The sequence below is a fragment of the Chlamydotis macqueenii genome, chromosome 28 (genome assembly GCF_036417535.1).
Source record: "Chlamydotis macqueenii isolate bChlMac1 chromosome 28, bChlMac1.mat, whole genome shotgun sequence".
Lineage (NCBI taxonomy): Eukaryota > Metazoa > Chordata > Aves > Otidiformes > Otididae > Chlamydotis > Chlamydotis macqueenii.
The window spans coordinates 362,987-388,658 of NC_141583.1; the positions used below are offsets into that span (position 1 = coordinate 362,987).

The following is a 25,672-nucleotide window of genomic DNA, read 5'->3' on the forward strand; positions in this document are numbered from 1 at the left end:
CTGGCTTTTCCCCCCGCCGAGGGAAAAGGGGTTTGAAGACTTTAATTCCCCCCCCCTCGGTGGGAAGACAGCGGATGAGCTCAGGGAAGCAAGGCAGAGCCGGACCGCGAAGGCCGCCCAGCTCCGCCGAGTCAGAGGTGACCTCCGGCAGCGCGATCGCGTTTCGGCAGCCGCGTGGGCGCCGCTTTCCCAAACCCTGCATCCCAGCTCTCCCAGAGCCGGAGAGGGGCAAGCAGCGGGATTTCTGGTGAGCTCACCAGCCGGTTTTTAGGAGCCCTCCCTGGAAACAGGGAGGATCCCGAAGGACGCAAAGAGCCGGGGGAGGCGGCACGCTCACGCCCAGAGCGCGTTGGGAGCCCAGGAGCCGCAAGCTCAGGCCTCCACCAGCACTGAACCTTCACAAGGACACGACGCACGGCCTCGGGACAGCAGAGAAGCCCCCCCGGCGACCCAAGGGCTCTTCCCGAGCAGCTGGAAATCAGCCTCCGCCTGCAAAACATCTCACTGAGAGAGGTGGGCTGGCACAGCCCTGCGTGCGGTAACCGACACGTGATTCAGCAAGCACAGCCGCAGCGAGATGGCACGGCACCCTCAGGACGCGGAGGAGTCGATTCCACGGGCCCTAGAAGAGTTCTCTGCAGCAGACGCGGCTGGGCAGAGAGGTTTTCCCTGCTGCGCCTCGAACGGGGCCGGCTTTGGGAAGACAAGACGCCCACTGACGGCGGGCAGCAACGCTCACGCCGCAGGACACAAGGACCTGGCTTCCTGGGGATGAAATGGCCCGGCGCTGGTTGCCGCACGCTTCCCAGGCGGGGCCGATGCCGCTCTTCTAACTGGTCAGCTCCTGCCGCTCGCGGAGCGAGGGGGACGCGTTCCGAAGCAGTCCCCAGAGACGCCTCTCGAAATTCTCCTCCCCGAGCCGTACAACTTCATGCGCCGGCCCTTGGAGCTGCAGAAATCACTGCACTGCTCCTCTCCTGCTCAGACCTCTGTGCCGGCCCCGGCAGTCCCAGCCTTGCGGGACATCGCTGCCAGCCCGAAAAAACAGAATTTGCCTGAGCCTAAAAAATCAGGAGCCATTGTAACCGGTCAGCATGGCGTTGGCAGAGCGAGCATCCCGTCTCCAGCAGCAAGCAGCGATTTTGGGGAAAACGCATTTAGAGAGAGATCCTGCCGCCGCCCGCCAGCACCCGGGACAGGACGGGACACGCACCGCGCATCGGCGACCGCAACACTCGGGAGCCATGGAGGGTCCTGCCCTCCGCCTGCAGCCCCGAGCGCCAGCACACCCCGCAGCAGCCGGCCCCCTCGCTCCTGCGCTCTGTTTAACCGTTCACCGCACCGTTTGCGCCGTGGAGGGGAGTTCACCTGTGCCCGAAGTGAGAGGGCGGGAGCCAGCGCCACACCAACGCCCGGCGCCGCAGCACCGCGCCCAGCCGAACCGCAGCGGGACAGACCCGCCGAACCGTCAGGGCCCTGCTCTCCTCCGCACACCACAGCCCGCCGCCGGCACAAACCGAGCGCCGCCAAGATGCAGCGGGGTCCTCCCGCCACTCCCGCCCCGCCGTGAGCCCGTGGAGCTGCTCTCCGTTTCTGGCAGCCTCACCAGGGGCACGGCAAGGGGCTCGGCCCGACCTCGCCAAGGAGACGGCGCACGCTGCCCCCTTCCCAGCGCCAAGCCTCCAAATAAATCACCCGCCCCTCTCCGGCACGGAACAGCCTTCTCAGCCCAGCAAAACCGCTTGTGAGCGGCAGCAGAGTCCCTCCGTCCAGGAGCGGGGCTCAGATTATTTTTAAAACCTTTCCTTTTATTGATTTCAGTACCAGGTAGGGCAGACATCACACAGAACTGCGGAGCCCTCGAAAGGGGCCTGCGGCGCGGCATCTCCGCCACAGCCGGCTTTGGGACTCTGCTGCCCGGTGCCGCTCATCGGGACCCCTCGCGCCCGCAGCAAGGGGCGCACAGCCGGGCGGCTGCTCCCTGCCGGCACCGGGACCCCGCTCTGCCACCGGAACAGAGCTGCGGGGTCGGATTCTGCACCGACGCAGGAGTCTGAGCCCCGGAGCCGCATCCAGCCGCCGCGACCTCCATGGGGGTCCTGTCCCGGCCCCCGGCCCGGAGCAGGGGAGGCGCACGACCCCTTGGAGGCAGCGAGGGCGAAAGGCTGGGATTTCTCCCCCTTACCTGCTACGCAGACTGCTGCATCTTCTGCGCCGGTCAGGGGACGAGCTGCGGCCTCAATCAAACTGCGAAGAAAAAAGCGAGGAGCCATGAGCCCGAGGGGACGGGGGCAAGGCCAGGGCTCCCTGCACACCCCGCCCGAGGGGACCCTGAGGGGCTCCCGCTGCCCCCGCAGCGGCGCTGGCTGAGGGGTCCCCTCCCTGCCCCGATCCCGGCACCGCTGAAGGGCCATTGCGGCCGGGTGGGACCTGGCTGAGCTCCTGCAAGGCAACCAGGAGCCCCGGGGCTACGAAATGCAGAGAGCGCCCTGGTGCCGGGAGGGGGGGGTGGGACATGGGAATCCGTGGGACAAAAATTGTCATAAACAAGGGGCGAGATCCAGCTCGGCCCAAAGCTGCCCTCACCAAACCCACTCTCACTCGCCACTCGAGGACGGGCAGCGACCCGCGCGGCAGAGAGCAGCGGGCTCCGCGCGCCGGTCATTTATGGTGGCTGTCACGCCCGGTGAGAGCCCCGCGGCGAGCTCCCGCGGGCGAGAGGAACCGCGCTGTCTCCCACTGAACATCAGGGAAACCGAGGCCCGCAGGCCAGCACCCGGCTCTCCGAACGTGCCGCCAGCTCCCGCTCCCAGAACCGAGCTGCAGCCTCACCCCCGGCGCCTGCAACAGAGCGAGGAATTGTGCTCGGCTTTCCGGCGTCCTCATCCTCCGCTCCAACCACAAAACCAGCCTTCCTCTCCCCGTCTGCCTCCCCTCCCACGGCCAGCTCATTTCCTGGCATTACAAAACCCCGCTCCAACAAAGCCGGAGCGAGGAGCGCGCGGCTCAGCCAGGGCCGCGCCGGCCCCTCGCCCCCAGGGTCACCCCGACAGCTGGGGTACGAGCAGCTTTCCAGCCTCACAGAAGCCCCAAACCTCGCGGGGTGTGAGCGGGGCGCGGACGGAGCGGCCACAGTGACAGGACGGACGGCCAAGCCCGGCTCCGTCACCTCCAGGACGGGAGAGCCGCTTTGTTGTAACGACGGAGACGCTGCCCAGGAGAAGGGACAAGCACCGCGTTCCCAAAACGCTCTGTTATTTTACAGGGTGGGGGAAATAAACCACGTCGGGGAGGGACGGAGGCAGCGAAGGCGAGCGGATTCCCCTTTCTGAGTGAAGGAAAGAAGGGGAGGAAAAGGGGAAAGAGGAGACAATCTTCTCGTCCAGCGCCCAGCCAGAAACGCTGAGCAGACAATAAACTGTTCCTGTTCGGAAACCAGAGCTTCGGTTTCGCCCAGCAGCAAACCAAACTGCCTCGAGGTGGGATCGCCTGACAACAGCACAACCCCCCTGCCGCGGGGGCTTCCCGGGACCCCCGGTTTTAACCGGTGTAGTCAGGCTGGTGCAGCCTGCCACGGCCGGCGGAGCGGCTCCAAGCTGCCGGAAGGATCCCGATGGACGCGCAGGGAAGGATCCCGAAGGACGCGCAGGGAAGGATCGCGGTGACCACCCCGGGGATCTGCTCAGCTGAAGCTCGGCAGCCCCCGCGCCACAGCCGATGGGCAGTACCCCCAGACACCCACACATTCCCACGCACGCATACAGAAACCCCCTAAATATACACCCCCGTGCAGCCCCCCGAATACACCCAGTCCCACACACCCCCGACTACATCACGCGCAGATGTAACACCCCAAATAACTAACTCCCCTGCGCTGGCGGGGGCAGGGTCCCGGCAGAGCCCCCCTCGCCGCGCAGGAGGCCGGGCGACGCCAAAGCGCCCAGCCCAGCCCCCAGCCCCTTATTAATTAGATCAATCGCCAGCCAATTAAGCCGCCAGCGTGAGGTTGCCTTGCTACGTCCGCAGAGGAGAGCCGCACCGCGCTGGCTCGGCTCGGGGTGCCGGCATCCCCAGGACGGCCGGGCACACGAGGGGAACGTCGAGGGGAGAAGGGGAAGGGAGGGGGGCAAGGCGTGGGCGCTCCGGGCCGGAGCGGAGCAGAGGGGCCAAGAGGGAGGCGCAGATTGCGGAGGGGAAGAGCAGCCACCGCAATCCCTCCTTCCCCTTTTTTCAGGTTTCCTCTAGCAACGGGCTGGGGGCCGCAGGCATTTGGATACCAAACCAAAACTTCCCCCCGTTGGCTCCTGACCCGGCTCGCTGCTCCTCTGCCAGGCGCGTTCGGACCCCCCCCCAAACTAGGGCGATCCCAGAGCCCGTTCCCCGGGGCTGTACCCCACCGGCCCCAGCAACAGCCAGCATCAGCCCCAGTGCTACCAAAACAAAAACAAAACAAAACAAAAAAACAACAAAAAGAGGGATTTTCTCCATTTCTGCAGCCCACAGAACTAAAGCGTCTCGGCCACGGCCTGGCCTCCAGTCCGCACCAGCCACTGGGAACATCCCTGGGGATTAACCAGCCCTCAGGAGTCTTTCCCTTTTGGCTTTCCTCTGGCTCGCACCAAGAGATGGGAAGGGACAGACCAGGAGAGACCCCGCTCTCGGCCGGAGCGCGGGGTAGGACAGGCTGGTGGCTAAACATGGCAAGAAACCCCCGTCCACCCGCCGTCGCGCTGGCTCCTGCGCCCGAGTCACGCCGCCGGCACGGCGATGGGGGCTGCCGAACGGGAGAGACGGGAAGGGATCCACCTCCAGCGGCACGGCGGTGCGGGGCTGCGCGGCACGGCGGAGCAGGGATGAGCAACGGCGCAAGAGCGACGGCGCACAGCGACGGCGCACGCCAGTCGCACCAAGGGCTCGGCCGTGCCGTGCAGAAGGTGCAACCGCTGCGGGTGCTCCTCCAGCACCTGCTCGGGGACGGGGTGAAGGCACCCCCAGCTCGATGCCGGGTGGGAATCTCGGGGGGCTCACTTCTCCGCTCCTCCAGGTGCCGGGTGGCCACTCTCCATCCCGGCCAAGCCGTGCTCCAGGAAAGGTGACGGCGGCCAAGCGCGTGGCACAGCCGCTGCCGCCGCAGGTGTTGCAACAGCGGCCGCTGGCCTTGCCAGGACCTGGGGGGCGCGGAGGGGGAGCGGGGGGATGACAGCACGCGTGTGCGACCGTTGGAGCCACCGAGTTTCGCTCTCGCCGGCTGAGTTCCCCCTGGGGTGGCGCAGATGCAGAACCGAAACCTCCAGCTGTATGGACGCGGGCGGGCGGGGGCGGCCAGAGGCGCGGGAGGGCTGGGGACCAGGACGGGTTTCGGAGCAAAGCCACGCACCGAGCCATGGCGGGGGGACCGGGGGATGAGGGCTGGACGCAGAGGTCTCCGCGGGCTCACAGCGCCCGCCCTGCTCTGCACAGCTGGGCCACCCTGCGCCCAGCACATCTGGCGGGAGCAGCAACGCCGCGCGGCAGGGGGACCCTACACCTGGGTGGGGTCTGCGCGTCCCCACCCCGAGAGCCCGGCCAGGGGCTGAGGCTACCGCAGGACGTCCCCGCGCGTCGGCCCAGCGCCCGCCAGCAGGACCAGGGCTGCCCGCACGGCGTCCTGCCGCCGCGCAGCGCCGCCTGCTCCTCCCCACGCAGGGAAACTGAGGCACGGAGCGGGGAACCGAACAGAGCCGCAACCACAAACATCCCCCACCCCAAACCCCGATCACCTCCCCTGAGCCAGCCCCTCACCCCCTCCTCGTCTCGTCCCGTCCCGCTCGCCCCCCAACACCAGGAGGACCCCGAGTCTGAAACCGCCCCAAAACACGCGAGGACATGGCAGGGGCTCCCACCAGAGCCCAGGGAGGCCAAGATGGGGGCGCCCTGTACCCCAAGGGCCCTGGTGACGGAGGCAACACTTCGGGCCACGTTGCCACCCGCTGGCACTGACCCCAGGGCCCGAGGGTGCCGGCTGACCCGGGCGTCCACGCATCGGCACGCTTGGGCACGCAGCTGCGCCGGCCTGGCCCCCGCCGTGGCCCCGCGCCAGGCAGGGCTCACGCGTTCACGGCAACGACGCGGACGCGCGCGAAGGCCGCACAGACGGCACGAGGAGCTGCCGCACGGGCGCCTGGCGTGGCCGAACGGCGGGTCCAAACTCCAGGGCCAGCGAGCGGGGTGTGGCGAGACGGGACGGCGTGCCAACACGTGCCGGAGCCGAGGGGGAAGGAGGACGGGAGCAAACCATCCCAACCAAGAGCAAAAGCCTGGGTCCCTCACTGCCCCGCTCAGCCCTCGCCTGAGTCAGCACCGCCGCGTCGTTGCAGCCTCGCCGGCAGCTCGGGCTGTCACCGTTCCTCTCCCATGGAAACCAAACAAACACGTCCGCCCAAACCCAAAACCTCCAGCCTCGCTCTGGCAGGTGGGGGCAGGTCCCCAGTCCCCTCCCGGCGGCCATGGGGTGACAGGCTGGGGTGGCGGAGGGCTCTCCTGGGGGGGCTGGGGAAGGGGAGCAGGGCTGAGGGTCGCCCACCCCAAACCCCGCGCAAACACGACTGTGGGCGCAGAGGGAGGTGGGCGCTCGCTGGGAAGGGGGGGCCCAGGCAAACCTCCATGTGCCGCCCAGGAACGGGGCCTGCCCCCGCGCCGGAAAATCCCAGCCCAGCTCCACGGCCCTCGCTGGAAACCCAGAGCTTTTTTTAAACCTGCTCACACGGGCGACGTGCAAACAGGAAAGAAAAAAGCCTTTCTTGTGCAGAGGAGAGACAGCTCTGCGGCCGAACACGGGACGCCCGGGAGAGCCGTGTTTAATTCTGGGCCGCGGCCCCCCGGGCACCCCGCACCCCCCGACAGCCCCTCCCGGCGTCGCGGCCCCACACCCAGCGCCAGCCGCCCGTGCCAGCACCCTCCCTCTCCTCCAGAGGAAACCCCGCAAGGGGCTGGAAAATCAGCCCCTTTTTTTATCCCCAAAAAGCAAAAAGGGAGCTCAGCTTCGAGCCAGCCGCAAGCCCCGGCCCCTCAGGCAAACCCTTCAGGCCGAACGGCCAAGCGCCGGTTGAGCGCGGTTCCGCAGCGGCCGCAAAGTCGGGGCTGCATCCGGAAAAGTGGGAGCCCCATCCCGACAGAGCGAGCCTGCGCCACTGGGCAGCCTCCAAAAACCCCGAGCCAGAGAGTAAAGTCAGCCCTGCAGCCACCCAGATGTACAGGTCCAGGACCCGAAAACCCTTGCACCCGCAGCGAGTCTCCGCAGGGAGGGCGCCTACTCCCCAAACTTCACATTCACTTTTTTTTTTTTTTTACATTAAAACATTTCTCTCCAGCAAGGTGCAGAGAAACACTTGCACATTCGGTGCCGTCGTCAGCAACTCCTACACGGCCCCCGCGCACGCCGCTGCGAGGGGAAAGCAGAAGGGGGATTTTATGGGCACCTACGGAGAAGAAAAGACCGCTGCGCGATTTGGTTAGCCAGCCAACCGAGCAGCACAAATCCGTAGGGAACGGCCCTGCCAGTCCGCGAACAACCCGGTCCCCATGGGGTAATGAATGCCCCGCGGCCCAGCGCCTCCCTCTGATGAATCCGCTCCGATGACCCTCGGAAAAAAATCCCATGTCCCAGATGTAACCCCATATGAACACGCCGGTACCGGCAAGCGTCAAAAAAAGGAAAAAGGGGTTTATGAAGTCTTGCTGGAAAAACTCCGGGTGCTGCACGCAGGGACCCGGCCGCGGCAGCGCGGAGCTCGGCGTCCCCAGCGCCCCACGGCCCCGTCATTCAGAGCGAAAATCCCAGCGTTCCGAATCCAAAGGGAGGGAAGAGAAGCAGCTCTCCGGCCTGGGAGCCAATTAAAGCAAACGGAAAGCGTTTGGCTTTTTAATCTGATTTTTTTTAGCTAATCTCTCCTTGGACAGGGAAGACAGGCTCGGCAGCGGGATGCTGCCGGGGGGATACAGCACGTGCAGAGCGCTGGCCAGGGCGGCAGCTGGAGCCCTGGCTCTCCGTTCCCATCCTTTCTGCCCGTATCTATCCTGACTTTTTCTCAGAATTACTGCACAGGGGCAGAGGAACAATCGCAGAGCTCTGGGAAACTCTCAAACGGGGGATTTTGCAGTGTTTCTGTCTCTCTCTTATGAGGAGGGGAGTTTTCCATTTTAAAAGCGCTCTCTTCACGCCGAGTTTCCAGCGGTGTGCGCAGGAGGGTTCGGAGGCAGGAGAACCCTCCCCAGCTCCAGCAGCCCCCTCTGCCCCCGACCACTTCGCCCTTTTGGGAGAAAAGCGAGGCGCTGCTCCTCGCCCGGCCGGGGACCTCAGAACCGTTTAGGCTGAAGGACCTTTAGGGTCACGGAGAAGACGCTTTTCCTGCTGCAAAGGGACCCCGCTCCCAGGAAATCCACAAAAATCAGAACTTTTAGAAGGGGAAAGGACCGCAAACACGCAGGAACAGCGTCCGGCTCCTTCCCCAGCCCTGAGCAAGGCCTTGAGGGGACGCGGCAGCAAACAAGTGCCAGCAGCCGCGGAGCGGGGGGCTCTCCTGGCCCCCGCGGCCCGGGCAGCGGCCGGCAGCACCGCAGCGGAGGCGGGAGCGGCGTGAGGCTTTGCCGACCCCGACGGACTCATCCGTTCCCCCGAGCGAGAGCAGAGCCGGTGCAGGGAGGAGACCGCGGATGCCATGCCCAGAGCCCATAAATCACAGCAGGGAACGGCGCTGTGTTTGCCCCATTTCTTATCTGCTTGGACCCGGCACGGCTTTCCCAGCTGCAAAGGCAGCTCTGTTCCCAAGGATTTCAGCAAAGCCGTGACCTCTTTCCAGGATTGTACAGTATACGGTGGCGGCGAGCCAGGGCTAATTATAGGCACAGGAAAAGGGGAGAGAGGAGTTTGGAAAAGCTCTACCTTCCCAGCGTCGGGAACGGGGCGGCACGGCCCGCGGCCAAGCCCCGCGGCAGGAGCACCCCAAAGGGGCTGCGAGATCCAAGGCAGGCGAACGAAACCCAGGGACCCGGCGCTCCGGGACACCGCCACCGCCCCGCTCCGACCACAGCTCACGCTGCTCCCCGTTCCTGCGAGCCCCGGCAGGGAGGGGAAGCCCCACGGGGGGAGCGGGAGCGGGCAGCGCCCCGGCACAGCCCGGGCATCGGCATCGGCACCAGCGCCGCGCGGCTGCAGAAATAAACCCCGCGAGAACCAGTCGCTCAGCCCTGCGCCGGGAATCTGAGCGCTCCCCCGCGGAGCCCCCACCTCCCGTGGCCCGGCGATGCCGCCAGCCCCTCACCGTGCCCTCGCGCCCCGCCAGCTGCCCAAAAAGTGCGATGCACAGCGATGCTCTGTGCCCTGACAGCAAATAAACCTGCATTAAACTCTGAACGCTCCCGGGCAGGCCACGTGCGACTTCAGAGCCTGGCTCATTTCGTTCGCGGGGCAATGCCGGCGGAGCCACCCCCCTTTCCTGACCTCGCCCGGCACGCGGAAGCGGACGAGGACAGGCTGACACACGTGTCCGCGAGACCCCCCAGCAAAGGGCGCCGGGCAGCAGAGCACCAAGACCAGCAGCGAGTTTGTAGCCACCAAGCTTCTCTTCAGACCCACGTTTGTGCACCAAAACAAAAACCAGGGGAAGACAAAAATCCCACCTAATATTTTTTTGAGAGGAGGGGGAAAAAGCCAGGAGCCCTCTCGCTTACCGCAATGGTTTTCGTTTTCCACCAAACCAAACCGAGTCTCGGCTCCGGCCGCTCGCTTATCCCCCCGCACGCTCGCTTCCGCGTTCGCCTGCGCGTGTGGGAACGCGTGGGCGTGCGGCTTTTGTTTTGCTTTTTTGCAGCCGCTCTGCAGACCATCTCCTGGCGCAGACCGCGGCCCGCGAGGCCAGCGCGCTCGGCCCCGCTTGCTCGTCCGCCGAGCTGGACCCGCCGCCTCCCCGGCGTCAGACGCGCGCGGCCGCCTGCCTGCTCCAGAGTGGCTCCCAGAAACGGGGCGCGCGGGCACCCCGACCCCCGGTGCTGCAAAGCTGCCGCCCCGAGAAGGTCGCCGCGCACGGGGGGAGGACGCAGAAGCTGGGCGCTGCGAGGGGGAGCGTGGATCCAGCTTCCCAGCGGGAAAGCAGCTGCTCGCTAAGGGAAGGAATCCGCCCGCGGCACGCCGGGTCCAAGTGATGCCCTTTTTAAGGCTCCCGCGGCCACGGGAAGGGGGTTAAGCGAGCTCGCCCTCCTCCCAGCACACTCAGGGTCACCTCCCGCCGGCTCCTAACACCTCGCCCGCAGCACCCAGCGCGCTCGGAAGCACTCCCGAGGCAGACCCAGCCTGGGTGCAACCAAAACCCAGCTCCGTTTCACGTCACAGCCCCGCTTCCCGGCGCCGACAGCCCAGACGGGCACGTCCAGCAAACAGAAACGACGTCCCCGTGGGCCACGCCAAAGACACCGGGGCCACCGGCGCCCTGCGTCACTCCCGCCGCCACCCGCACCTCTTCAAGCGGCCGAAACCGACGGGAGCGGGACGGAGCGGCCGGCACCCGCTCCCGCAGAGCGGAGCCCACCTCAGCCGGGCACCCGGCACTGCCGGCACGTCCCGGCATGGCACGTGGCGGCGGCGGGCGCGACACGGCCCCTTCCCGGCCCAGCTCTGCGGGCGACGCCGCCACGCGCCGATCTAAGCCCTAACGGGATAACGAGCTCACAATGAGATCCTAATGAAGGATTAGCAAAATACAGTTTAAAGAGATTAAGGCTGGGCGCAGCACTGAAAGTTTCCCCCCCCCCCCGAGAGCCTGGCAGAGGTGAGCCCTGGATTTCAGCCCCAGCCGCCGCAGGGAGACGGCATTCGGCAGTGGCTCCGGCAACTCACCGCGGCTTTTCCACCGCAGCCGTGCGAAGAGGGGCCGGGGCTGCAAAAACGGTGGAGGAACACAAAAAAAAAAAAAAAGAAAAAAAAAAAAAAAAAGAAAAAAAAGCTCACGGCGCCTGAAGGGCCTGCCCCAGGCGCTCCAAAAGCGAGTCCTCCACCCCTCCCCTCCCACACCCGTCCCTTCCCATCTGCACCCCAGCTGCGCAGGGAGCGACGCTCTGGTCCCGCTCATCACGACTGCTGATGTTATCCGCCCGCGCCGGAGCCTTCCTCGGAGCCCCAGGGAAGCAGGTACCGCGCTCCCATCCAGGGAGAGTTATTAATATTAATTTCTTGGCTCTGCACAGGCCAAGGAAGGAGGCAGCCCTGGCCTCGAGGAGCTCGGCGCGGCTGCCAGCCCCACGCGCTGCGAAAGGTCAGGAGTCTGGTTCGCCCCCAAATCAAACGACGAGGTTTTAAAATAGAAAGCAACACATCTGGGATTGCTTTTTGGGTTTTTTTGGCCACTCGTATTTTTCCTGCAACCACAAACACCAGAAACTTTCTCCTCCCAAGAAAGGGCAACGTGACTCTGGGCCCATCACGAGAACCCAGGAGCTGGGAACGTGCCGAGCCCGAGAGCGGTACCGTCCCGCGGCGACGGGGCAGCGGGGGCCGGTGCTGCGCCGGCAGTGCGCCGCGAGGCACGGACGGGCTCATCCGCCCGCAGCCCACCCCCAATTTCAGCCGAGCCGCCCGCAGCCACGTGCCGAAAGGGAGGTGGGGAGGGATCCGAGAAACATCCCTGACGAGAGGCTACAAAACAAACCGAACGGGGACGTTTGGAGCGGGTCCAGATGTTTACTGGTGACGCACATGGAGGTATAAATAATTATCCGGTAGGAATTCTGTTCACAGGCAGCTCTCCCTTATCTAATCAGATCTCAACGCAAGGCAGCCCCGGCCTCCCCCTCTCGCTTAGAAAGTCTTGAGAAAACCAGATGCAAAATTAAAAAAAACCTCGCTAGCAGCACCAGTTTAATCCCATTAATCACCGGCCGTTCGCACCGGAGCGGCCAGGACTCAGGCCTCACCCGGGCGCAGCTCTGGGAGGGAGGATTTCTCCCCGCGGCGGGAACGCTGGCCGAGGGCCGCATCCCGCGCGAGGGTGCGGAGCGGGGCCGGGAAGCCGAAGCCTCGCACCCCGCCCCGTGCACGGCACAGGGCGCAGGTAAGGTGGCGCTTGCGGGGACAGGAGCCGGCCGTGGCGCCGAGCAGCTCGCCAGCCACGCTCGCCCGTAAAAACCGGCTGCTTGAAATACCCCCATGAACAAAACCCCCCCTCGTCCGGCCGCGCGTCGCCCACCGGCCACTTCAGAGCCCGCGCGCCGCCGTTCCCTAAAAATAAACGGACCGCAAACCCCGAGACGCTGAACTGCAGAGGGGGATGAAGATGGCAGCGAAGGCTCCCCGGCAGCGCCGAGCCTGGCACGCCGGCGGGACCACAGCCGTGGGCAACGGCTGCGGCATTGCCGGGAAGCCAAAGCCAAAGGGCTCGCACGCAGCCGCAGAACAGGCAGAAAAGGCTTTCCCAGCCCACAACGATCCACCGAGCCAAATCTTCCCCGCCACCAGCACCACCTAAGCCACCGCCGCTGCCGCGGGAGGTGCCGGCACGCGGAGCAGCACCGCCACCCCCGCCGGCGCCATCGACGGTTTTCCAAAAATCAAACCGACCCACCCCACCGTCGGCAAGGCCGCAGAGGGGCCGCAGAGGCCGGGGAAACGCAGAGTGGGAAACTTACTGCAGCAAACCGGCCGCTCGGCTCCAGCTCCCCGTCCCTACTGGTGGGAAAGTCTATAAATCTCTAATAAAGAAAAAAAAAAAAATCCCCTCCCATTTTATTCCTTCTCTCTGCCCCCCTCCAAAGGATTGCGAAACCGAGAGGGCAGCCGGGGCTTGGATCTGCAGCATTTCTGAGTTCCTACGGAGTCTGGGCTCCCTGCCACCAGCAACAGCGGCTCTGGGGGTGTGGAAAAAGGGAGGAAAAAAAAAAAGAAGAGAAAAAAAAATTAGGAAAAAAAGAAGAAAAAAAAAAAAAAAAAAAAAAGATTCCTGTTTATTTTGGGGGATGAGGGAGAAAAGTTGCGTCGCACAAACCGGGGCGGGGGCGGCTCTGGCTGTCCTGCAGGCACAGCACGCTGCGCAACACAAAGGAGTTTTGGGTCCGGGGCGCGAACAGCGGGCGCAGAGGGTGCCCCTCCCGGGGCGCACGCAGGCGAGCGGCAGCGTCCTGCACGGCGAGCGCGGCGCCCACGGATGCCGACGGCCCTGCCCTGCCCCGGCCGCGGCAGGTGGAATTACCGGAGAGGAGCCGGAGGAAAAGCCTGCTCCAGCCGTGACCCAGATTCCCCCAGCCTGATCCCTCCCTGAAGCCATAATCCTTGGAGGGCTTCTGGGCCTTTTTATTTTTTTTTTAAAAAATACATCCCTGCGCGTTGCCACGGTGACGAGGGCGATGCTATAATTTCAGCGTTATAGACTTCAGCGCGAGAACAGGAGGGAGAAGGAGGCTGAAACATGGATGAGCCGCACTGGGAACGTATTTAGGGAAAAAGAATTTTTAAAAAAAGAAAGAAAGAAAGAAGATGGCACCTTGGTGTCACAGCGGAGGCTGAAGGGGCGGCCGAAGCGCTGGAGGGACGGGGCCAGCCCCTCCCCGCGCTGGGGACCCGATCCCGGGTGCCAGCTTCCCCAGGCACGGACGCCCCAGACCCCGCGGGGTTTTGGAGGACGCAGGCTGCCCCCCTGCCAGGACAAAGCGACACCTCCCAAGCTCTCGGGGGGCTCTTGCAGCCCCGAGCAGGACCATCCCGCTCCGCGGCGGCCTCAGCCCTGCCCACCACGGCCCAGCACCAAAACCAACCACCCTGGCCAAGCACCGCTCCAGAGGAGCCGCCCAGCCCTCCGCTTCACTTTTACTTTCCCATCATCTTTCCGGTTCACCCTGCTCCGCCCAGTCAGGTCCCGGTGCCGGCCCATCGCCCATGGGATGCGGGAGTCCCCGAGCTCTTGTCCAGCTCTCGACGGGACAAAAACCCGTCGCTGCTCGGCGTCTTCGCGAGGCCACGGGATACCTCTGGGTGCAACCGCGGCGCGGCCCCGAAGGAAGCCCGGGTCGGTGCCAGCGAGTTTCCAGGCTGGACGGCAACCCGCAACCCCGCAGGGGGATGACCCAGGACCCTAGCCGGAGTCCCGACGGCTCCAGCCCCTCCAAATCCCAGCAGCCTCCGGCTCTCCCGCAGCACAGGAACAGGAAAATCGCACGAGCAGAAGCTGAACCAATTTTACCCGCGTTTCCATCCCGCCCCGCCGCGCCCCTTCCCGCCCCATCGCCAGGCGCTGAAGCAGCACTCGCCGTGATGAAAAATTTCCGAAAGGCTCGCAAATAAAAATAAGATCACACACACAAACACCTCTGCCTAAAGGCAGCCCAACGGCCCGTGACCCCCTCCGCGAGGGAGACGGGCTGCCGGCGGGCGCGCGGGGTCCCAGAGGAAGCCAGAAAGCCCCCGGGGACCCTTTGCCCCACACCACGCTCGCCCACGCGCCCTTCCAGCACACGGCTGCAAGCAGGGAGGCGAGAAAAGGGCGCTCTGGTCCGGTGCACCGCACCTGGCTCAGCGTCCAGCGCCGCCCCAGCCGCGCAGCTTGCACCCTTCCGCTTCTCTCCGCGCGAGAGAAAGACCTCGACGGCAAAACCGGGGCGGTCAGCACCGGGGGGCACGTGGCAGTCACCATTGGCCCCGTGCTGGGGCTCAGTGCCCGGACACAGCGCAGAAAATCGGCTTCAAGGGGGGATCCTCGGTGGGCGGCGTGATGCTGGGACAAAAGGGTCTCCCGAGCCCACAAATGGTTGGGAAAAAAAAAATAATCGCAGTGCATCATTGCAAAAATGGGAAACGCAGGTGTGGGGAGCAGGTGCGGCACACCACGGGACTCCACAGCAGGGCTTGCAACGCTCCGCGGTGCAGCGTCCCAGCTCCACCAGGATGGGACCAGACCTTCAGAAAAGCCTCTACAATCCCAGGGGGAAAAAAAAAAAAAAAATTATCAGAGCATCTTGTTTCAGCGCCCAAAGGGGAGCCAAACCCCCAAAGCGCCAGCGTTCACCTGTCCCCCAAGCCACGGGGGCTGCTCTCAGCAGTGCCCCGGCGCCACGTTCAGCCTCAGAGGCGTTTACCTCCGAGAAACTGAAAACAAAGCCGCGCTTGCACCACAAAAAGGCCCCAGCTGCTCGGTACACGTGTGGCACCGCGGGGAGAAGGCATGCAAAGCAGCCTTCCTCCCTCCCCGGGCAGAAGGCGCCGAAGGTCACCCGAGCGGACGCTGAGCAGCGCGGTGGCTGGTCCTCTCCGCTGGAAAGGACGAGGCAGGAACGAGAACGTCCTCCCTTACGGGAAGCCTCTGCCCGACCTTCCCACCGACGTCTCATCCAGCTGGAGCAGCTCTCTCCAGCGCGGAGACAGGCGTGAAATTCTGCTTGCTAACGCGCACGCTCCGCCCGGCCTCAAACCTCAACAGATCAGAGGGCAATTAACAGGATTTTTCCGAACTCTCCTGATTTGCAACCAGAGCCGATCTCACCGTTTCCCCTCCCGGGTGCCAGCGGCCAGACGGAGCGAGGACGCGCGGCTCCATCCTACCTCGGGAGCAGCGCCGCGGGGAGCGAGGACACTGGCCCTCGGCAGGGCGCAGCGAGGTGCTGCAGCTCAGCCGGGCGCGGTGAGCCGTGCCGCAGCCGCTCTCCGGAGGAAGAGGAGAGGTTGGCCTCAAGCAGCTCCCACCACACCTGGGGACCCCGGGAGCACCCAAGACCTCACGCCACCGGGTCCCCCCTCAGGTGGAAGATACGGCGGCTCCGCGCTCCCCCGTCCAATGTGCCGGCTCGGCACCCGCTGCCGCGCCATGCCCAAGGCTCAACCCCGCACCCGCGTCATTGTTTTGGGACAAAGCCCCTTCGTGAACCGCCGCCACCCAACTCCCCTCCTCCTCATCCCGCACCGGCGCACGCTGCTGCGGCGCCGCGCTGCTCCCAAAAACCCGTTTGCCCCACAGCTCGATTAAAGCTCAACCATGCCAAAACCAAAGGAGGATTCACACCGAGCCCCAAAAAGCACTGGTACCCCCAACGCTGTCCCAGAAAGACGGATGCTCGCCTCTCCCCCCGCGACGAAACGCCGGCTCCGGGGAGAGGATCGACGGAGGGAGCGAGAAGCAGCGTAGCTGCCACCAGCTGCTGCGGGAAGAGGCTTGGCTGCCTTCGCCACCAGCATCTCGCTCCAACCATTTGTTCTGCTTCTATTTTAGAAAGCGATGGGGCCCGGCGCTGCGCGGCTCCCAAACCTCCCCTTCGCCGGGCGAGGCGACAGATTTCTGCAAAGAGGTAGCGCCGGCTCCGTTCCCCATCTTGGCAGCAGCACCCGCGCGGGGCCGGGAATATTTTTGAACAAGCGAGTCAAGAGGTGCTAGTTTTCCCGGCGGCTCGTTGCCGGCGCATGGGAAGGACGGCCGTGCCGAGTCAGGGAAGGTTGGGGACGGATCCGGGATTGATCCCCGTGCTCGAAACCCAGGGGACGGAGCGTCGAGTCCTCAAAAGCCGCGCACAGTAAGATGTCCAGGGGCGCATCGAGCTCTTTGGGAAAGCATCACCCAAGAGAAGAGGCCGGGCTCTCGCCGCGCCCCAATGCCGCGGCCCTGAGCCCTTCCCGGGAGCCCCCCACACCGCCCGGCACGCGCAGGCTGCTCGAGCGCTGCTCCTCACCGGAAAACCGCCCCGAGGCCCGGCCCGAGCCAGCTCTGCTTCACCCAACTCCTCACCCCGGTTCCCAGTAACGAAAATGAATTTGCTGCTGTCACAGCATCTCTCACGGGCAGAGGCACGTCTCAGGGAGCACGCATTTGTCCCCAGGGATAACCGTGCCCGGAGGCACCTCCTCTCCTCCACCACCTCGGCCCCCGCGAGCGCTGGAGCAGCAGCTCGGTGCCGCGCACCAGCCCTTTGCTTTCCCCGGGGCTTTTCCAGCGAGCTCCCAGCTGGTTCAGGAGCCACGGGCCGGGCTCGGCACTGGACGGCGTGAGCGCCTCAGCCGGAGGATGCTGCCACAGTCAAACCTCCTTTCGGCACAAACGGCAAAATTCCGCCCCCCCGGCAGGGAGAGGGCACCGGCTGGCAGAGCCGGGTTTTAACGAGCCGCGGGTTCGTCAGCCACCCCAAGCCGCCACCCCTCAGCCAGGCCAGCGGCACCAGGGTCCCCTCCCGGACAAGGTGACGCAGAGCCCGGGGACGCTGCGGGTGCCGCAGGACACCGCACCCGGGGCCAGCTGCGGCGCCCAAGACAGATTCTCCCCAAGCCGAAAGCTCGCTCGCACGCCAGCGGGAAGCCCGCAGCTCCACGGGGACGCTCACCGCGACACTCAGATCCCACCTACGGCTATGCAAACGCGCGGCCCCGCTCTGCCGCCACAGCCTCTCGACACTGGGAACAGCTCACCCCAGTATTCGCAGCTCGGAGCTTCGCGAAGGTCCTCTCCCACGGGTCCGCCGCAGCCCAGGGGCCGGATCCCGGCCGTTCCGTTGCAGCGCCGAATTGCGCTGCTTTACCCCCGGCTCCCAGGCGCAGACCGCCGTGGCCTGGGGCTGTGGGACAGGACGGCCTCGGTCACCGGGCTCAGGGAAAAAAAGTCTGTCCGGGCAAAATAACTCATCCACTTTTTTTTTTTTTTTTAATTTTTTTTCTTTGCTGTCAGTGGAAACTCCTGCCACGGCACCGGGGCTCAAGGTTACTGCCTGGGGTGGGGGAGAATTTCAGGTTTTACAACCGAAAAATTCCAGACAGAAACCCAGAAACGTTGCCAGTTTTCACTAAACAGAAGTCCTTCGCCTGATTATTTAATTTATTTAACTTATTTATTTTGTTTAAGCTTGATGCAGCAGGCTTTAAGCAAATCCCTTTTTTCAGCCCCCTAAATTTTTACCGCTTTGACAGAGAACTCTCACTGACACCGTGAACGTTCTCCATTCTCAATTTCTTTTTCTGAGGAACACCAAACCAAACCAGTCTGACCCTGCACGTCTCCCCCGCCTGCGCGACACGGGGCGCGTTCCTGGGTACTCGTTTCTGTGGCGCCCAGCAGTTTTTCCCTGCAGTCTTCCAGTAACTGCAAAGGGAAAATTCTCTTTTAAAAGAAAAAAAAAAATTACATTCAAAATAAGAGAAAATTAAAAATACACTTTCCAGAGCGATGGACCCTCCCAGCTGAGCCTACCAGAGGTGACCCCCTTCGCAGCCCCGGGGTGGGCTGGGGCCGGGGGCTCGGCCCCGCCTGCGGGCGCTGCCTCCAAACCTCTTCATTATTTTTTTTGGGGGGCTGGGGAAAATAAATAAATAAGTAAATAAATAAATCGGGAGCTGCAGCTTTGTCCTGCCTTCTCCAAAAAAAAAAGGGCGACGTGGCAGCAGGGCTGCAGCGGGACATCGCCCTTCCCCACGGCACCCAGACCCCCACCCGCGCCCCAAGCATCCCAGCTGGGGGTGACGGCAGCCACCTCCTCCTGGAAGTGGTTTTGGGTTTGCGCCGGACGCTTGCTGGAAGCTGTTTAAAGTTCTGGAAAGAGAAATGATTCCTCCTCCTCTTCCTCCCTGCCCAGAAATAGGCCATTTAATTACCCCCTTTCCAGCCCAAACCAGCGCTGACTCCAAGCGGGAGGTGGGAGAGCTTCGGCCCCGTGCCGGCTCATGCCCGGCAGCAGCACGAAGACACCGCTGCACTGCGCGGCGCGGCTTTGACCTTGAGACGCTCCCGTCGGCAGGGCCCGGGCGTCGGGACAATACCTGCATGCACGGCAAGGACTCGGCTCCCCCGATCTGGATTCCGGTCCAGTCAAAGCGAGGAGGCTCGGGGACGCGGGCGCTGCCGAGCCCCTGCGCGCGCGGCCGCCGCCACAGCCACGCGCCGGCTCCAGGAAAACCCGCGGCTAATCGCACATTGTGAAATAACACGCGTCCCGCTTGGCACGGAGCGAGACGCGCGGCCCCAGCACAGCCCGGTCCGGCTGCTCCAGGATGGGACACCGCGGTGGCTCCTGGGCGGCGGCCGGAGCCTGACGCATCCCGGCGCACACCACACTGCCCCGCCAGCCCGTCCTCGCCGCACGCGCCACGCCACTCGCCGCAGCGCCGCTCCTGCCGACGCTGGCTTCGCTTTCGGCAGGCAGGGAAGCGGCAGCACCGCTTGCCCGTTCCGGCGGGGACTGGAGCAGCACAAGGCCGTTAAAAGCCCCGCTGGGTGCCGTGGCGGCACCTGGCATCACAAACGCACTGGGAACGCGTTGGCGCCCGGCATACCGGCACTCAGCCGCAGCATCGTGCCGCGACCAGACCCCTCCGGCGACACGGACCCTGGCAGCGAGGAGCCTGACGCCATGGCACGCGCCCCGCCTCACCACACCCACCACCGCGCTTTACACCGGGAAGGGGCTCACCTGCCGCTCGGGAAACCGCGGAGCAGCTGATCCCCGCAGCCTGGGCGCAAACCACGCAAAGACGGGCCAAGCCTCCCCAAAAACCCCTCCCTGTGCAGCACACAGGCCCCGCTCCCCCCATCTTTTCAGCCACCATTTAAGAGAAAGCAAACGCACAGCGCACCCCCCCCAAATAAATCCCAATCGATTTCCCGTGCGTTTAACAAGTCCTCGCTCCCCGTGGGCACTTTTTGGTTGGGTTTTTTTTTTGGAATTTTTTGAAGAATGTAAGCTCTTGTCCGTTTTTCAAGCGGTGGGGAGCAACAGCAGGGAGACACCGGGAGGGAAGGAAAAGGAAAAATTAAAGAAAAGAAAAAAAAAAAAAAAAACCAAAATCCAAGCAAAACCAACTGGAGCGCAGGATGAGAAGTGACCGATCCGTGGAGGCCACGCTGCTGGCAGGCAGACGGCAGATCCATCTTGAAAGCAAAAGCAAACGGCTGCTCAGCCGGCAGTGGGAAAAACCTAGAGGTCTTCCGGCACTGCCTCAGCTCTGATCAAACAAAGTGATTAACAAATCCCAGCTTTTTATTGAAAGCTTCTCTAATTAGAGGAAAAAAAGAAAATAAAAATAAAAAAAAAAAAACCAAAACACCAACCCCGAGAGGCGCATGCGATGGCAAAGCAGTAAATACCGTCCCAGGGAGGCGAGGGGCTGCACGTCCCATCACCCCGCCACCGCAGGGAGGGCGAGCGCGGCCGGGGGCACCCGGCCCCCACCCCGCCGCCAGCACAGCCACGGGTTCCTGCGCCTCCCCTTCCTCCCCAGCCCTCCTCCTCCTCCTCCTCCCTGCCCTGACTCACTCGCTTTGTGCTCGCCTGTCTGGCTGGGCGCAGAGCTGCACCTTCCCGGAGGCAGGGCTGTCATCTGCGATAGAGTCACCTCTGAACCCCGGACGGCTCGGCCTCCCGGAGCTGCCAAAATAACTACAAAAATCAGAGAGAGTCCCCGGCCCGAGCAGCTCGCCCTCCGAGCAGATGGGACAGCTACGGGGCGAGGCGCGGGGGATATTTTTAGCTCCGACTGCAGATGGGGAAGTCCGGCACGGCACCTACGCAGCAGCCCCCGCCGCTGCCCGGGCCAGCTCGCCTCAGCCCCGCTCCAGCCACCTCCGCATCCGCTCCCGGGCATTCACGGGATTTAACGGGACACTGCCGGCTCACTGCCCGAGTCCCGGGCGTCGCCTGGCCAGGCTCGGCTCGGCTCACGTCGCCGCAGCTTCGCACGGCACCGCTGTGGGCGCGGGCGACGCCAATGTCGCGCGTTCCCCTCCATTCCCAACCAAGCCGCCGCACCACGGCACAGCCCCGCAACCCGCCGCGGCACGGGGACACCACGCTGCATCCCGTGGCCGGTCCTCCCGGCATGCTCCGAAGCACTGCCGGCCTGCCCCCGGGAAGCGCTCCGTTTTGGAAATAAAGAGGGAAAAGCCGTTTCTGCCCCTCACCGTTGACGCTTTTTCAGGTTTAAATGTCTCGCCGGGGGTCGCACGGAGCCCTCCCGGTCCTTCGGGCCGAGCTAGGTGGCATCGCCCCCCGCTCCCGCTTTCACCCCTCCTGCACGAGCCGGGGCCTGCACCAGCATCTGTGCCTCCCTGCCAGGCAGCTGCCAGCGGCGGCTCCCGGCACGCGCCAGCACCGCGGCAGCTGTGTCCCGCTCCCGGACTTTTCGGCCGACCCTTTCAGCGCTGATCTCCCGCGCACGCAGCCGCCGCTGCGCTGCCCTGGCGGCGCGGCGGGACCTCGACGTGGATGCGGTTTATGACCATATTTAGGCTCCTTTACGTTGCCAGAGTCACAGCAAAGGGCTGCGGCGCTAAATGAGAATCAGAGCCCACTTGTTTCACTTGGCAGCCTGGGAAAAATCCACCCCGGGCGACGCCGGCACCGTCCGCGCCTCCGCCCTGCCCGCTCAGGGACAGGATAAAATAGCAACAGTCCTTTCCAGCTCCGCGGCTGCACTTCCCAAGCGGAGCCCAGAGCCCCGCAGCAGCAAGGAAGGCGGGGTGGGGGGGGATTAAAGACACTGAACATCACCCTCCCTTCCGAGAGCAACACCAGCGCCTGGGGAAGCAAAGGGACTTGCCCAAGGTCACCCGCTGACAATGCTGGCACCTCCCAAGGTCCCCGGAGCCCCTCGGCACCGAGCACACACGGAGACGCGACCGCCCGGCGCGAGGGGCCCGGTTTGCGCCAGGGGGATCGCCGAGGCAGGAGCGGAAGCGCCGAGCCGCGAGAGCTAATGCCCCCTTCAACGTTAAATCCCCGCCGCGGCGGAGGCGACGGCGCTTTTCCACCGCGCTGGCAGCACCGGCGAAACCTGAGCAGCGGCCCCCGTGGCTCCGGGGACATCGGCCACCTGCTCCGAGCCACGCGCAAGTGCGGATGCCTCAGCCCGGCAAAGCCACGACAACTGCAGGGGCTGAAGGGCAAGGCCGGGGGGAGGAAAGGAGAAGCCGTGAGGCCCATCCAGAGGTCTGTGACCTTCAGGGGCTCACGGGCAGCCTCCAGCCTGGGGAAGGAAAGAAAATACCCAGAATAAACCGTACCCACACCCAAAACGCGCAGCCCCTCGCCTGGGCGAGGGGACACAGCTGCCCCAGCGTCCCTGCCACGCTGAGCCCGGCACAGCCCCGTCTCCGCGGGCAGTGAGGTTTTGGGCTGGCTGTCCCGGGTTTAACAGCACCTGCTTTGGCGGAGCAGCGCCAGCCCGAAAACCCACAGGGGGCCGGGCGCTGCAGGAGAGGAGGCTTTGGAGGGGCAGAGGGGGGCGGGCAGAGGCGGTTTGCCAAGGAGGAGGTGCTGGGGGAACTCGCCCCGCTTACCAGTCTGAGCCCCCCTGCCCAGACCCCTGCCTGCAGGTTGCGGGGGGCGTATCACCGGCCGAAAACGCGCGGCAGCTCTGGGGAGGACGAGGAGGCGGGGGGGACACCCCAGCTCAGGGCCACCTGGAGCCGCGGGGTGCCCCGGGGTGCAGAGGGAAGAGCCGTGTGTGTGTGTGTGTGCACACGCGTGTCTCTCACCGGGCGTGCACCGCTCTCGTGCGCGAGGCGGGGTGGGGGGGCCGGAAAGAACAAAATAAATAAAGAAATACAAGGCAACAACAAAGCCAAGGGGGCGAGCTGCTGGGAAGGAGACGAGCCGCCGGCACACAGGCGTTATGGACGCCAAACAGCACCCAGACGCCGGGACGCCCCGAGCACCGCACCCCGCTTCGCGCCGCCAGGCCGAGGAAACGCTCGACGTCCCGGGGAGGCCGCGACAGTACCGGGGCGGGGGTTTGCCCCCCACCACGACACCTCGCTCCGAGCACTGTCAAATGGCAGCCGCAGCGCCGCGTCCCCGCTGTCGCCGTGTCCCCGCTGTCGCCGCTGCCGCCGTCCCCGGGAACAAACAATCCCAGCTGTCAGCTCCGGAGCCGGCACCCGGCCAAGCGCCAGGACTCGATTTACCGCCGGCTCCCCAAAAAGCTGCTCTTGCCAATCAAACCACATTCCCCCCCCCCCCACCCCCAGCACCCCTTCCGCTGCCTGCTCCCCCCATGCCCCACCGGGGTGGCGGTGGGGGGACGCCCCCCAAAAGCTGCTGGGCCCCACTCGGAAGGCGGCTCCCGCGCCGGGGTGGTCACGGTGTCGCAGCTGGGCGCGGGGGGCGAGTCACCGCGGGGGTCCCACGGGGGGAGGCACCCACCCCCGCGCCCCGGCACTGCCCCAGAGCGGGGTGAGCACCCCCCGGTGCCCCCCCCCGCCAGCAGCAGCACCCCGCAGGCAGAGGGACCCCGCGCCCGCCTCGCCCCGCGCCCCCCGCCCCGCTCCTCTCACCTGCCCCCCCCCCCGCAGCGCCCGGCGCCGCTCCCCCCCCTTCCTCCCGCTCCCCCCTCACCTCTGCACCATTTTGGTGACGGTTTGTTTTGAAGCAGGGGAAAAGGGGGGGGGGAAGGGGGGGAGGATGCGCTCTCCGCCCCCGCCGGCTCCGCGCTCCGGCCGCCACCGCGGCGGAGGAGAGGGGGGGGCTCCGGTACCCCCCCCCAACCAGAAACACGGAGAAACGCGGGGAAACGGAGCGTCTCGCCCTCCCGCAGGCAGGCGGCACGGCCCCGGGGCGCTGGGGTTGGGGGGGTGTTCTCGGAAGTAACGCCAGAACGGCGTTGAAAGACGTTTTTAAAAAAAAAAAAAAAAAAAATTCAAAAATTAATTTTAAAAAACGGAAGCGCGAGCGCAGGACGCGGAACCCACCTCTAGCGGGGCGCGGGGCCCAGCCGCCTCCCGGGGCTGCGGCGGAGCCGGCGGGGAGCGACCATGGCCGGGCCCGGCCCAGCCCAGCGTCAGGACGCGGCGCGGCGCGGCGCGCGGGCAGCCAATGGCCGCCGCGGCGGGGAGGAAGCGGGAGCGCGGCCGGGGGCGGGGACCCCGGGGGCGGGAACCCGCGCGGGGGGGGCGGCGGCGGCCCGCGACCCCCGCCCCGCCCTCCGCTGCCGCCCGCGGGGAGCCCACTCGTGTCCGTGGCTCCCCGCCGCGGGCAGGCCCAGCCCGGGGTGTTGTGCGGTCGGGGGGGGCTTGAGTGTCGCCATCCCGGCCCTGAGCACCCCGGGGCCGGCCTGGGCCCCCGTCCCTAAAAACTGAGCCGGTTCGGCGCCCCTCGCCCGGGAGAAAGGGCCGGTGCTGCGGCAGCGGCGCTGGATCCGGTACGAAGGGTCGCGGTTCGGTGTCCGGCGCCCTCACGGGCACGGTGCAGCCCGGTTTGCCCCGTTTGGGCTGCCCCGGGCCGCTCTCGCCTCCTGCGACCCTGACTGCGGGCGCGAAGCCGGCGCTGCCCCAGCCTTTCCCCGGCACCGGGAACACACAGCCGCGTGGCACCAGGAATACACAGCCGCATGGCACCGGGAACACGTGGCCGCATGGCACCGGGAACACACAGCCGCATGGCACCAGGAATACACAGCTGCATGGCACCGGGAACACACAGCCGCATGGCACCAGGAACACACAGCCGCGTGGCACCAGGAATACACAGCCACATGGCACCGGGAACACACAGCCGCATGGCACCAGGAACACACAGCCGCATGGCACCAGGAATACACAGCCGCGTGGCACCAGGAATACACAGCCGCATGGCACCGGGAACACACAGCCACATGGCACCGGGAACACACAGCCGCATGGCACCAGGAACACACAGCCGCATGGCACCAGGAATACACAGCCGCGTGGCACCAGGAATACACAGCCGCATGGCACCGGGAACACACAGCCACATGGCACCGGGAACACACAGCCGCATGGCACCGGGAATACACAGCCGCGTGGCACCAGGAATACACAGCCGCATGGCACCGGGAACACATGGCACCGGGAACACGCAGCCGCATGGCACCAGGAATACACAGCCGCATGGCACCAGGAACACATGGCACCCGGAACACATGGCACCGGGAACACACAGCCGCATGGCACCAGGAACACACAGCTGCATGGCACCGGGAACACATGGCACCAGGAGCACGCGGTCACATGGCACCAGGAACACATGGCACCGGGAACACGCAGGCACATGGCACTGGGAACACATGGCACCGGGAGCACGTGGCCGCATGGCACCGACCGGCTGCAGCGGCGGGCTTCCTGCATTCCTCGGCTGCGCGGCCGCGACGCCCAGGCCCAGCTCCGAGCCGGGGCGCTACGTTCCCTCTCCTGCACCTCCTCCCGTACCTTCAGCCTGGCGAAATTGCGCTGTGCTTACCCCCAAGAAACCCAGCGTGTCGAACGATGGCCTCCACCGCAGCACTCGCTCCGCGCCAGGGCTCTGTAGGGCCGTGGACTGGGGCAAGACTCTGGATTTTTGGGGGTGGGTAGCCTCTGGAATGATGCGGACCTCCATGGCTCTGCACCCAGGGGCATGGCGGGTGCTGATCCTCCCACCGGATCAGCTCTCACGCTGCCGAGCGCGGGCCGGAGAAACGCCGTACGGCACGGCGCGGGCTCGGCGTGGGGCACAGGCTTTCCTTTCCCAGGGACGCACGTGCTGTGGCGGGCTCCCACGTGCCACAAAAAGCAGTAAAAATAAAAATCAAGCCAGCGTGGGACTGCTCCCGGCGGAAGCAAGCGCATGCCAGGGGTCGGAGCCTTCACGGGAGATGTTTCGTGGGACCCTCCGGCGTGCAGCCCACCGTACCAGCGGCGTGCAGCCGGCGCGAGTCCGGCGGGAGCCTGGTGCCCCGGAAGACAGGGGTGGCTGT

General features: G+C 65.4%; 1 long non-coding RNA gene across 1 annotated transcript in view; it reads right to left on the reverse strand.

The window, feature by feature from the left end:
- Positions 1–23,780, reverse strand: part of LOC147597165 (uncharacterized) — a 35,824-nt gene extending 12,044 nt beyond the window's left edge. Inside the window, exons 1-2 of the long non-coding RNA XR_015261249.1 lie at positions 23,670–23,780; positions 2,186–2,247 (exon numbers count right to left, since the gene is read on the reverse strand). This is a non-coding gene — a long non-coding RNA (uncharacterized LOC147597165). The remainder of the gene's footprint in view (positions 1–2,185; positions 2,248–23,669) is intronic.
- Positions 23,781–25,672: the final 1,892 nt, after the last annotated feature.